Raw genomic sequence first — 12,220 nt, forward strand, 5'->3', positions numbered from 1 at the left:
GCTCATTGTATCCGACCTGATGTACATTATAATGTCAGTGTTTAAAACTGATCTGTTGATTCTCAAATTACTCTCGCCTTTTCTTTTAGACATATTTTGAACACAAAACTAAAAGACTAAAGGGACTTTCAGACAGGACGCGGTGGGGGCTACGCGCTGCTGTCAAGACCATTCATTGTCTATGTGTAGCTCTGCACAAGAGCATATCTGCACTCGGCCAAGCTGAGCTCAGCACAAGGTCTCGTTTGCCAGTTGGACCAATAGTAACTGTCTGCAGTCTGCAAGACCCAATTTCAAATATCTTTATTTATCTGTTAGGAACTTCAGTTGTGTAAAAAAAGCATCAGTGTGCATACAGCTCAGTACAACAAAACAAACAAACAAAAGAACACACACACATACAAGTGGCTGTATTAAAAGCATGACAATTGTTATGAAAGGTTAAAAGAGTGGTGTTAAAAATAAATGAACAAATGGATCAGCCATTCATGAGCCTGATGGATGTGGGCACGAAGCTTGAAATGGCTCTCTTAGTTCTGAAAGTTTGAGATCTGTGTCATCGGTATCTTCTGCCCACTACAATCTTCTAAATGGTGTTTGACCCTGCTGAGGCCGTGTGGCTCGCTTTACTTTGGTTCACCTTCTATTTTTATCAATACAAACAAATAAACTAAGAACATTTTTGAAACACATGACTCAACCAAAGCCGTAGTATCCTCAAAGGTATAGAGAAGAAGCCCTGCAGCCAAAAATGTCATCAAAAATATAAAAGGTTTTGAAAGTAGGTAATAAACCCAAGTAATTTCAGTAAGGAGACATAAATCTCGATGAATATTTAACGATATAAGTTCCATGTCTTATATGATACTTATTTAAACTATCATCTCCGTGCTCTTAAATAACCCTTTTTTAACAGTTGGTAGATAAATAAAATAAACATTGTTTGCTTTAAAAGAAAGCTTATCAACTCTGGTTGTGAAATAACCCTGGTATTACTAACGTATATTTAACTAAATATAAGTTGTCTAAGGAAAATACTCTTGTGTCTGTACTCAAGCTGAACTTTTGCTTGTGCGCTCCCCTTCTGCTCTGCGCCCTACTCCATGGGAGTGCAGCACACACAGCTTCCTATCTGACAGGCAAGTGCAAACAAACAGCTTTAAGTCAAATCGGACACACAGGTGATGACAGGAAGTGAGAGGCAGTGCACCTTTTAAAAAAAGTAAAGTAAATATGTCGTCATCAACAACATCAACAGCTGCTCATGAGAGTTTTAATCAGAATCAAAACCATCCTAAACATCATCATCATCATCATCATCATCATCATCATCATCAATGTGTTCATGAAGAGCTTTTTCTTAAAGATACAAAGGGTCTCTGCAGATCGACATTAAATGTTTTTTATTTGACACATGAATTAAAAATATATATATAATACAAAATGGGTTTTAATCTCCTTGTGATCTTAAGTATCAAAGTTTTAAAGTCTGTAACAATGTTTTTACAATCAAATGTACTTTCATGTAATCAAACTCGTCTTTTCAAGAAAGATTGAATCACAGCTGAGAGGATTTGTTTTCAGTGTCAGATGTTTCAGGTTGGCTTCTATGTTAGAAAAGTCCTTCAATTTTCTCTGAATACTTGTAAAGCAAACTGCATCATCCAAATGTGCTTTAATGTGATTTTTTACTTCTTCATTTTAATAAAATGTTGTAACAGAGTCTGTAGTTTTATTTGTGAACAAAGAGAGACATGAGACTAGAATTCAGGTTGATCAAGAGGATTCAATAAATTACAAGTTTCACAGAGCAAAATAAAAAACAGTTTTTGTTTTTTAATTGTATATATTTAGTTCATAAAGTAGAAAATCATACCATAACATATTTTAGACTCTTTAATGTCAGAAGTAGATATGATAATGGGGACAGTAAGGGGTTAATAAATGATCCTCTATGATGAACATAATCAGTCCTCCCAAGTCTTGTGATATCACGCATCGATTATTGCAATTCTCTACTGGCAGGTCTTCCTACATGCACGATCAAACCTCTGCAGATGATACAAAATGCAGCAGCACGACTGGTCTTCAACCTTCCTAAAAGAGCACATGTCACTCTGCTGTTCATCTCCCTCCTCTGGCTCCCAGTTACTGCTCGCATCAAATTTAAAACTCTGCTGCTCGCTTACAAAACAGACACAAAAACGTCTCCTCCTTACTTTAACTCTCTGATCCAGGTCTACACTCCCTCCCCCCCACTACACTCTGCCAATGAAAGGCATCTGATCCAACCTTCACAACAGGGTCCTAAGACGCTGACTAGACTCTTCTCCTATGTCGCCCCCTGGTGGTGGAATGAACTTCCAAACTACATGTGATCTGCAGAGTCCCTCTGCACCTTTAAGAAAAAGCTAAAGACCCAGCTCTTTCATGAATACCTACTAACTTAATGATGATGGTCTCCATATTATTGATGATGATGATGGTAATGACGATGGTTTTTGTTTGATAACGATGACTTATAAGATGGTTTCTATACTGATTAGAGCTCTCAAGAACTGCCCTCAATGTTGTGCTTTGCCTCTGGTCACTTCCTGTCAGCACCTGTGTGTCCAATCAGACTCAAAGCTGATCGTTTGATCTTACTAACATGGCTTGTGTTGTACTTACTCTACGATGTACGTCGTTTTGGATAAAAGCGTCTGCGAAGTGAATTCAAGAATTGTAGTCCTCCTCGTTTCATCATTACAGTTGTTGATATTTGACTGATCAGTCTATTATCACACTGAGCTGTTACTGCTAATACTACACATACTTTTACCATTATTACTGACACTGTAGCTTTAAATCTATTTTATTCATTGTTGTTGTTGTTGCTCTGTTTGTCTCTCTTCTTCCTGAATCTCCCTCTATCACACTTTCCAGCTTGGACACAGTGTCATCAGACGGCTGTTCATCATGAGTCTGGATCTGCTCGAGGTTTCTTCCTCTTGAAGGGGACATATTATGAAAAATCCACTTGGGTAACCTGAGTGTCTACCGACCCACAAAATGTGAAATAAACCCATCCAGTCCTTTGATTGTGGTCTGCATAAGTCTTACAACACAGACAAAAATTCCCCGTTTCAAATTTGCTCTCCTTGTGACATCACAAGTTGGATTCAGGTAAAACAATACCCTCCCCTCATATCTCCACCCACACAGAGCGTTCTGAGAGAGCTGGTTTATACAGGGTCACAAACCTGCTCTGGGGCTTGATTCATGTTTTATTTTGACCAAAGCACAGCACAGATGGTGTCGTTAATGTTTAGAGAAATATCTTAGAATACGGTGAATGGAAAAGAAACTCTTGTATTTTCTTCAGGATCAGTGAAAGAATTCCTGGAGCTGCGTGTGAGACAAACCATAAAGGAGATGTGTCAGGAGACGTTGATGCTTTTGATGATCGTGACGACATATATGGATTTAATAAAATGTGCTTTGCCTCTGTGCACTTCCTGTCAGCACCTGTGTGTCCGATCGGACTTAAAGCCGTTCATTATCTCTTACTGACATTGTTTCCTCCTCTTGATGCTCGTTTGTGTTGTTCTTACTCCCTGATGTACGTCATTTCAACAAAAGTGTATTTCTACCAAAAGCATTTAGTTTCTTTTCTTTTCTTTTCTTTTTTAAATACAAAGTGTACTGGTTGTGTACTCACCATTGTGTTGTGATGAACCAGGTATAAAAACTCACTTTTGGCACCAGCAGCCGTTTATTCTGATAATAACAGAAGAAAGATGAGCACGCTCACACAGACACTTTGGTGGTTAACAGCTCTAACATTCACACAGGGACAGGATAATGCAGACAGGACAAACATTTAACGTGTTGTTGGGGTTGTATCAAGTCAACTTTGGTTATATTCTTTAATAATTATACTTAATTATTAATAATATAAATAAAATATCATTAAACTATGTTTAATCTCGTTTTGGGGCACCAACCTGTAATCAGGTAAATATAACCAAAATATCACTCAAATCAGTCTCAAATTAGTTATTTAATTACTAATATTATTAATAATGAATAACTATATTTAATAAATTGAAGGCGTGAAATCCGTACACAAAGCCTTCGCACCCAGCTTATATCACAATGTAAATACACCAGTAATCACAAACAACTTCTCTCTTAAATTATAACAGAATTTATTTAAACAAAGCAACATCAATCCAAAATCAATGAACTTAATTAAACAAATAACTATTATAAACTAATCTAAGCAACAAACATTATCAAGCAAAGGCTTGTGGAAGAGGTGTGAATGTAGGTGTGTGTGTGTGTGTGTGTGTGTGTGTGTGTGTGTGTGTGTGTGTGTGTGTGTGTGTGTGTGTGTGAGAGAGAGAGAGAGAGAGAGAGAGAAAGAGGGAAGAAGAAAGGGGGGGGAGATGGCTTCGTACCCTCGTGGTCGTTCACGATGGCGCAAACCTAACAAAGACCTGGGTGCGTGCACGTGTGGCTGAAAGGGAGAGAGAAGGGGGGGGAAGATTACTTCGTCCCACGTGGTCGCCCTTCCGATGGCACACACCTAACAAAGGCCTAAATGTGGCCTTAAGGTCTAAAAGAGACTGAGTTCGGCCCTACACAATCTGTGTCTCTGAGGCGTCTGGATAGCCGCGAGTGTATAGATCTCTGTGCGTAATGGCACGGTGGTGGAGTTGGTCTCCAGATGTACGTTTACACAGGAATATGTGTGTATGTGTGTGCATAGAAGGGGAAATAAAAGAGAATAAAAGAGAAATGCGTGCCTGAAGAGGCCGGATCACAGTCCGACTCCCGCGCCACAACTCGGAGTAATTCCCTTCATTCACAGAAACAAACCAATAGCCGAATTCAGGTTAATACAGCTTACACTGGCCTTTCTGATCAGAAGAGTAATACCCGGTTATAACGCTGTTACGCTAAACACATATAGGACGCAGCGGTCCGAAACAACAAGAGTTTTAAACAGTTAAAACTCAGGACGCAGGTCCAACAAAGATAAAAATTACAGTTTCTGCTTTGATCAACAATTGTTAAAAACACTCTCTAAAGCTAATTCTGCCCAGACCTAATTAAGCCTCACTTGTGAATCGCTTTGCCCGCGATTGGTGAAAGGAAAAGAGTCCGGCGATAAAACAGATCTTCTGTCCGTCCTGGTGCAGAGGCGTCTGATGGCGGCGAGGGTCCCTTACGGCGAGAGCGGCTTCGTTGGTTCTCCGTCGAGTGGAAAAATGTCCTTTGATGTCCTTTCGTTGCAGGACGGAATAAGACCGTTATCTTTCTGATAATCTGTTATAGTCTGACGCTCTCCGAGAAACTGAGATGCGTTCACTGGACAATCCGAGCTCGGAATTTAGAACACTGCCGGCCGCGGATTACCTGCGCGCCAAAACTTAAAACAAAGGAAGATTGTTGCAGGAAACAGGAGATCTTCTTGGGTCTCCGAGCACCGAAGGTCAGCGCGTGAAAGAGAGCGAGCAATGGAAGTCTTGGAGTTTTGTAGCCTGGCCTGCTCCATGGGGGTCTACCTCAGGTCCCCTCCAATGAGGAGAGAGAGGTTCCGGTCCCCCCTTTACTTCACACGTAGGTGTGAAGTACCGCAGGGGATTCTGGGATTAAGAGTCCTTTTAGGCCTCTTTGTGAGCTCAGTGAATAACTCAAATGAGGCTTTTACAGAGGTGCAGGCCCAAGTCCATTGCTTGACTGTTCTAAGCCTGCGTGGCCCAACATCCCCCCTTTGTCCTGAAGAATGGGATTGCGGGTCGCGGTCTTTAGGGCAAATAGGGCCAACAGTCCATGCGTGAGGAGACAAATTTTCAAATAGTTAGTGAGCCAAAAGTCCATACATTTTGAGAGGCATTCGGTCTGGGCAGACACTGAGGCAAAGTCTGGGCAGACTGTCTAACTATGTCTAAAGCTAGGCATAAAACATAACCAGGCATTAGCAAAGCTTTGCTACTCAAGGTGCATTCTTTAACAAAACAAATGAAACAAACAGACAAAAGGAGGGGAGAAAGAGAAGAGTATAAGGTGTAGATTTGTGGGCTAACTCCTAGCCTGGGCAGGAGTAAGCCTGTGGGAAGGTGTTTGCGGCATGTAGGTGTGTAAATCTACATGTACATTATGTGTCTCCCTACCAATGTCAAAACACAAAACAGGGACTAGGAAACATTCATGTCGGTAGAGTGACATTGTTGTGTTTCTAGAATGGAGGCTACACCCCCACTCCTATGTGGAGTCAGAATCGGGTTCTCTGTAAGCGAGGGAGTCCTTAGGGAGCTCGTAGGAACTCCGATTATACCTACCCTTCTGTCTCTGACTACGGCCATCCCGAGAGTTCCGTTCGGATCTGGTAGCGATCAGTTCTCCAGGCTGGAACCTACTCTGTGGTTGAGTCCCACCCCCCTGGCTCTGTTCTCTATTCTGCTGGTGATATGGTCTCTTATTCTTAGCACAAGGCAGCTTGTTGCCCTCACGTGACACGTGGCGTAAGCGTGTCTGCCAAACCGCCTGTGCGAATCTCTTGATCTCTTTCATACTAAGCTGATGTGTACGACTATGCAGGGTGACATCTGAACGCACGCAGCCATGCAGATTGTGCATGAAGATGGACTTGAAAGTTGGGTTCTCTTCCAAACCTGGAGCCTTACGTCCCTGGAAATATGCAGATCTAAGTCGCCAGTAATAATCTTTGGGGGCCTCGTGCTTCTGGTGCAAGACACTGAAAGCACTAAGAAGGGCAGATGCAGGGTCAATGTAGGTGGAGTATTCCTGGCGCAAAGCATTGCAGAGCGCAGAGTACTGGTATCTGATCTCAGGCTGAAGGGTAGTCGTGAAGTTACGGACACTCTTGGAAGTTGTCTTCCAGATCAGCCTGAGTTTTTCTCTTGTGGATGCATCAGGTACCTCACTGAGACACAGGTTAATCTCTCTGAGGTAATCATCGATGCAGAGGTCTGAGTTATCTGGATCAAACCGCTCTACATCCTGTGCCATAGATTCAATGAGCCTTATGCGCATTCTTTGATCTCTGGGTAGAAGGGAGCCATCCCAGTCATCTGAGGTTTGGATATTCCTCAGCTGTGAATCCTGCAATGGGAACCTACAGGTAGCAGGAGGGGGCCTGGTGTTATCTCTGCCTCTGGGGGCTGAGAAGTCACCCCCCTTCCTATGTGGTGATTCAAACCTGTGAAGGTGTGAAAGGGTGTCACAGTTGTCAGAGAACTGGGGCGTTTCCCCAAGGAACGGGGCTCCACAGTCAAAATCAGGGAAAACTAGACTTATTTCCTCAGTCCTTGGGTTATCCTGGCTGCTCGGTTCTTTACTGAGCTTTTTCAGCAGGGTTGTTTGATCTCTTAAGGGGCTTGGTCCAGGATCAGAGTCATATCCTGACGATGTGTCTTGCTCCATGCTTACCTGTGCTCCCTGAATTAATTCAAGCATGTCCAACACTTTCTGCTTGGCAGTTTGTAAGTGCTGATTAACAGATTTGTTTCCTTTCTGCAAGGATCGGACCTTTGGTGGGAGTGTCCCCATGAAATCACGGACACTCCTAGCCGTAGTCTTCCAGATCCGTTTCAGTTTTTCATGTGAGGACGCATGAGGCAGGTCAAGGAGACAATGGTCAACTTCTCTAAGGTAATCGTTAACACTTGAATCTGGGCTATCTGGGTCAAAACGCTTCAGATCTTTGGCCTGAGGTTCTATCTGCCTGGTTCGCAGGCCCTGACCCGAAGGCTGGCGAGGGTCGTCCGATTCGTCTGATGAATCGTAAGCCCTGTGGTTGTCACGGTAGTAGGGTTGTAACCGTGGCGGGGTTTGTGTTCGGCTCAGACGTGGCCGTCTATCTTGGGACAGGTAGCGTTCGGTGCCCAATTGGGCCCGTGTCTCCTCCCTGTCTCTAGGGGGAGTAAAGCCTCTCATCCTGCGGGGTGAGGGTTCTCTTCGCTCAAAGCGTATGGCGGAACGCGGGGGCCCTTCCTCTTTACTCATCCTACTCTTTACCGGGTGGTCTGAGGACGTGGGCGCTTTTGTGCCTGGGTCGACCCGGCGGTGCCTTCCCCTCTCCTCCAGATCCTGCAACATGTCTGTCTCCCTCCTCCAGGGGCTTGTTTCAGTCTCCCATCCTTCGTCTGAGGTTTCCTCATCTGATCTGGGGGCTGAAGTCCTTCTCTGCCTGTCCTGAACTCTGGGTACCATATCACTTCGTTTCCTCTGTTCGGCCAGTTTGCTGCTTTCGTGCAGTGTTTTATTCTCCTCCTGCAGGGCCTTGCAATTTTCCTGCAAGGTCTTTAGTTTATCCTGCATTCTTTCGAAGTCGTCCCGCAGGATCTGTCCTTCTTCTAGTACCCGGGCTAGCTGTTCCCGGTGTATCTCATTCTGCACATTTGATTTGCGCTGATAAAGGAGGAGAATTTCGCCTAGAACATCTGAAGCTGTACGTGTTGGCTTCCCAGTTGGTTGATTTGCATATTCAACCAAGCCCTTTAGTCTCTTTTCACATGTACTGAGGGAGTAGGAGTTCAGACTGTTGAGCTGCTCTATAGGGAGATGGATCAGACTAGCAACTACATCTTGAATGGACCGATCATCTAATCCGCAGGGAGCCTCAGCTCCTGAGTAATGTGGGCTTTCCTCGCCCATTCTGTCTTTTGTTAGGAGCGGGACTTTTGTGTACACAAGAGCAAATCTTATCTAAGTTTCCCAACTGATCACTGCAGTCTATCCTGGAAGATAGGAGAGGGGATTCACACCTCAAGTCCTCAAAGGAAGGGAGGAACTCACACCTCTCAGACAGCTGGCTATGCAACAATGATGAGGTTACACTCTCATCTGGCCAAATGGCTCTCAAACAAAGAGCACCACAATCTTTTAGTAGAATGCTTCAGGATCAAGATCTAGATTAATGCAACAAATCAGGTTCCTTGATAAAGTCACACTAGCTGCATCATTATGTCCAATTGTTGTATGGACCCAAAGGGGACAACAGTTATGGCTTTAACCATTAACTAACAACATACAACACAACTAAGCCACAGCTTGATGTCTGCTTTGCTTAAACCACAAAATTTAAAGAAAATATAATTTTCTTCCGAAGGATCCTTTTTAGGATTTTAAGTTTGGATTACTGTGCATTTACAGTGCAATAAAGCTGGTTTATTGAAGGCCTCACACGGGCTGCACCATTTGTTGGGGTTGTATCAAGTCAACTTTGGTTATATTCTTTAATAATTATACTTAATTATTAATAATATAAATAAAATATCATTAAACTATGTTTAATCTCGTTTTGGGGCACCAACCTGTAATCAGGTAAATATAACCAAAATATCACTCAAATCAGTCTCAAATTAGTTATTTAATTACTAATATTATTAATAATGAATAACTATATTTAATAAATTGAAGGCGTGAAATCCGTACACAAAGCCTTCGCACCCAGCTTATATCACAATGTAAATACACCAGTAATCACAAACAACTTCTCTCTTAAATTATAACAGAATTTATTTAAACAAAGCAACATCAATCCAAAATCAATGAACTTAATTAAACAAATAACTATTATAAACTAATCTAAGCAACAAACATTATCAAGCAAAGGCTTGTGGAAGAGGTGTGAATGTAGGTGTGTGTGTGTGTGTGTGTGTGTGTGTGTGTGTGTGTGTGTGTGTGTGTGTGTGTGTGTGTGTGAGAGAGAGAGAGAGAGAGAGAGAGAAAGAGGGAAGAAGAAAGGGGGGGGAGATGGCTTCGTACCCTCGTGGTCGTTCACGATGGCGCAAACCTAACAAAGACCTGGGTGCGTGCACGTGTGGCTGAAAGGGAGAGAGAAGGGGGGGGAAGATTACTTCGTCCCACGTGGTCGCCCTTCCGATGGCACACACCTAACAAAGGCCTAAATGTGGCCTTAAGGTCTAAAAGAGACTGAGTTCGGCCCTACACAATCTGTGTCTCTGAGGCGTCTGGATAGCCGCGAGTGTATAGATCTCTGTGCGTAATGGCACGGTGGTGGAGTTGGTCTCCAGATGTACGTTTACACAGGAATATGTGTGTATGTGTGTGCATAGAAGGGGAAATAAAAGAGAATAAAAGAGAAATGCGTGCCTGAAGAGGCCGGATCACAGTCCGACTCCCGCGCCACAACTCGGAGTAATTCCCTTCATTCACAGAAACAAACCAATAGCCGAATTCAGGTTAATACAGCTTACACTGGCCTTTCTGATCAGAAGAGTAATACCCGGTTATAACGCTGTTACGCTAAACACATATAGGACGCAGCGGTCCGAAACAACAAGAGTTTTAAACAGTTAAAACTCAGGACGCAGGTCCAACAAAGATAAAAATTACAGTTTCTGCTTTGATCAACAATTGTTAAAAACACTCTCTAAAGCTAATTCTGCCCAGACCTAATTAAGCCTCACTTGTGAATCGCTTTGCCCGCGATTGGTGAAAGGAAAAGAGTCCGGCGATAAAACAGATCTTCTGTCCGTCCTGGTGCAGAGGCGTCTGATGGCGGCGAGGGTCCCTTACGGCGAGAGCGGCTTCGTTGGTTCTCCGTCGAGTGGAAAAATGTCCTTTGATGTCCTTTCGTTGCAGGACGGAATAAGACCGTTATCTTTCTGATAATCTGTTATAGTCTGACGCTCTCCGAGAAACTGAGATGCGTTCACTGGACAATCCGAGCTCGGAATTTAGAACACTGCCGGCCGCGGATTACCTGCGCGCCAAAACTTAAAACAAAGGAAGATTGTTGCAGGAAACAGGAGATCTTCTTGGGTCTCCGAGCACCGAAGGTCAGCGCGTGAAAGAGAGCGAGCAATGGAAGTCTTGGAGTTTTGTAGCCTGGCCTGCTCCATGGGGGTCTACCTCAGGTCCCCTCCAATGAGGAGAGAGAGGTTCCGGTCCCCCCTTTACTTCACACGTAGGTGTGAAGTACCGCAGGGGATTCTGGGATTAAGAGTCCTTTTAGGCCTCTTTGTGAGCTCAGTGAATAACTCAAATGAGGCTTTTACAGAGGTGCAGGCCCAAGTCCATTGCTTGACTGTTCTAAGCCTGCGTGGCCCAACAGTGTATATAAAATGTAGGTCTCTGTCACAGCCACTTCTTTGGTAGTAAGCTTCAGTATTTACTTAAACAGAGAGCAGAAAATCAAGCTACCTGTTGGTGAAGTCAGCTACACCACGACAACAAATGATGAAGCTGAAACTCAGCTAGAAAAGCATAAAAACATGGAGAGTTGAAATAACTCAACTAAAACAAATCAATATCACCACAAAAGTCTTTGATAATTATTTTAAGAGGATCTCTGAAACATGGCACATTAATAAAACTTACTTTTACTCAGAAAAACGGACTTATTTCATCGTTTTTTAGCGGAGCTCTTAATAAGTCAACTCACCACGGAGAGTGTAACCTGGCAACAGGGCACGGGGCTCATCACGCATGTCTGCAGGGGCCCCAGCAGAGGGCGCTCATGGTACTCACAAGCTAAAAGCTCATGGTCACAAATACATTACTGACAGTATTAACACCAATAAAATAGTCAAATAAGAACAAATTATGGCAAATGAAGGCAAGTGGAATCATTAATGTAGATTATTCACTAAATGATCCCTCTGTTAACTACAGGCCACCGTAACAGGTGTGTTTATTCTGATCAGTTCTACTAACCATTGTGTTATTGCTCTAATATATGCTTCTAATAAATGGTAAAAATGTATTTCTCTGTCTAGTACTAATCCTCCTCCATATTTTCCACATTATTGTCACTGCATTTGTGCTCTAAAAAAATATCCTTTCCAGTGTAAACACAAAGGGCTACTCTTGTATATTTTACAAAGACTTTTAAAAGCCTGTAACTAGTGTAGTAATTGCTTTTCCATTCACTTCTCTCCAGTTGACTCATTCACACTCAACAGATAGAGTCTATAACTGAGAGAGGGCTGTTTGTAAAATAGTGGTAATATTGCAAAATAACACTGGGCTGCAGCTTCATGGTAGACTATTTATTAAAACCACATATTAGAACAATGACACAATGGTTAAAAGAATACACACAAGCTTTTTTTAACAGGGTTAATGTTTCCACTTTCAATGATTTACCATAATTTCTTCTTACTTTACTATTTTAATCATGTTAATACTGTCAGTAATGTATTTGTGACCATGAGCTTTCATTTCTATCTTCAGTTTTCTC

The sequence above is a fragment of the Labrus bergylta genome, chromosome 4, assembly GCF_963930695.1.
Source record: "Labrus bergylta chromosome 4, fLabBer1.1, whole genome shotgun sequence".
In the NCBI taxonomy this organism is placed as follows: Eukaryota; Metazoa; Chordata; class Actinopteri; order Labriformes; family Labridae; genus Labrus; species Labrus bergylta.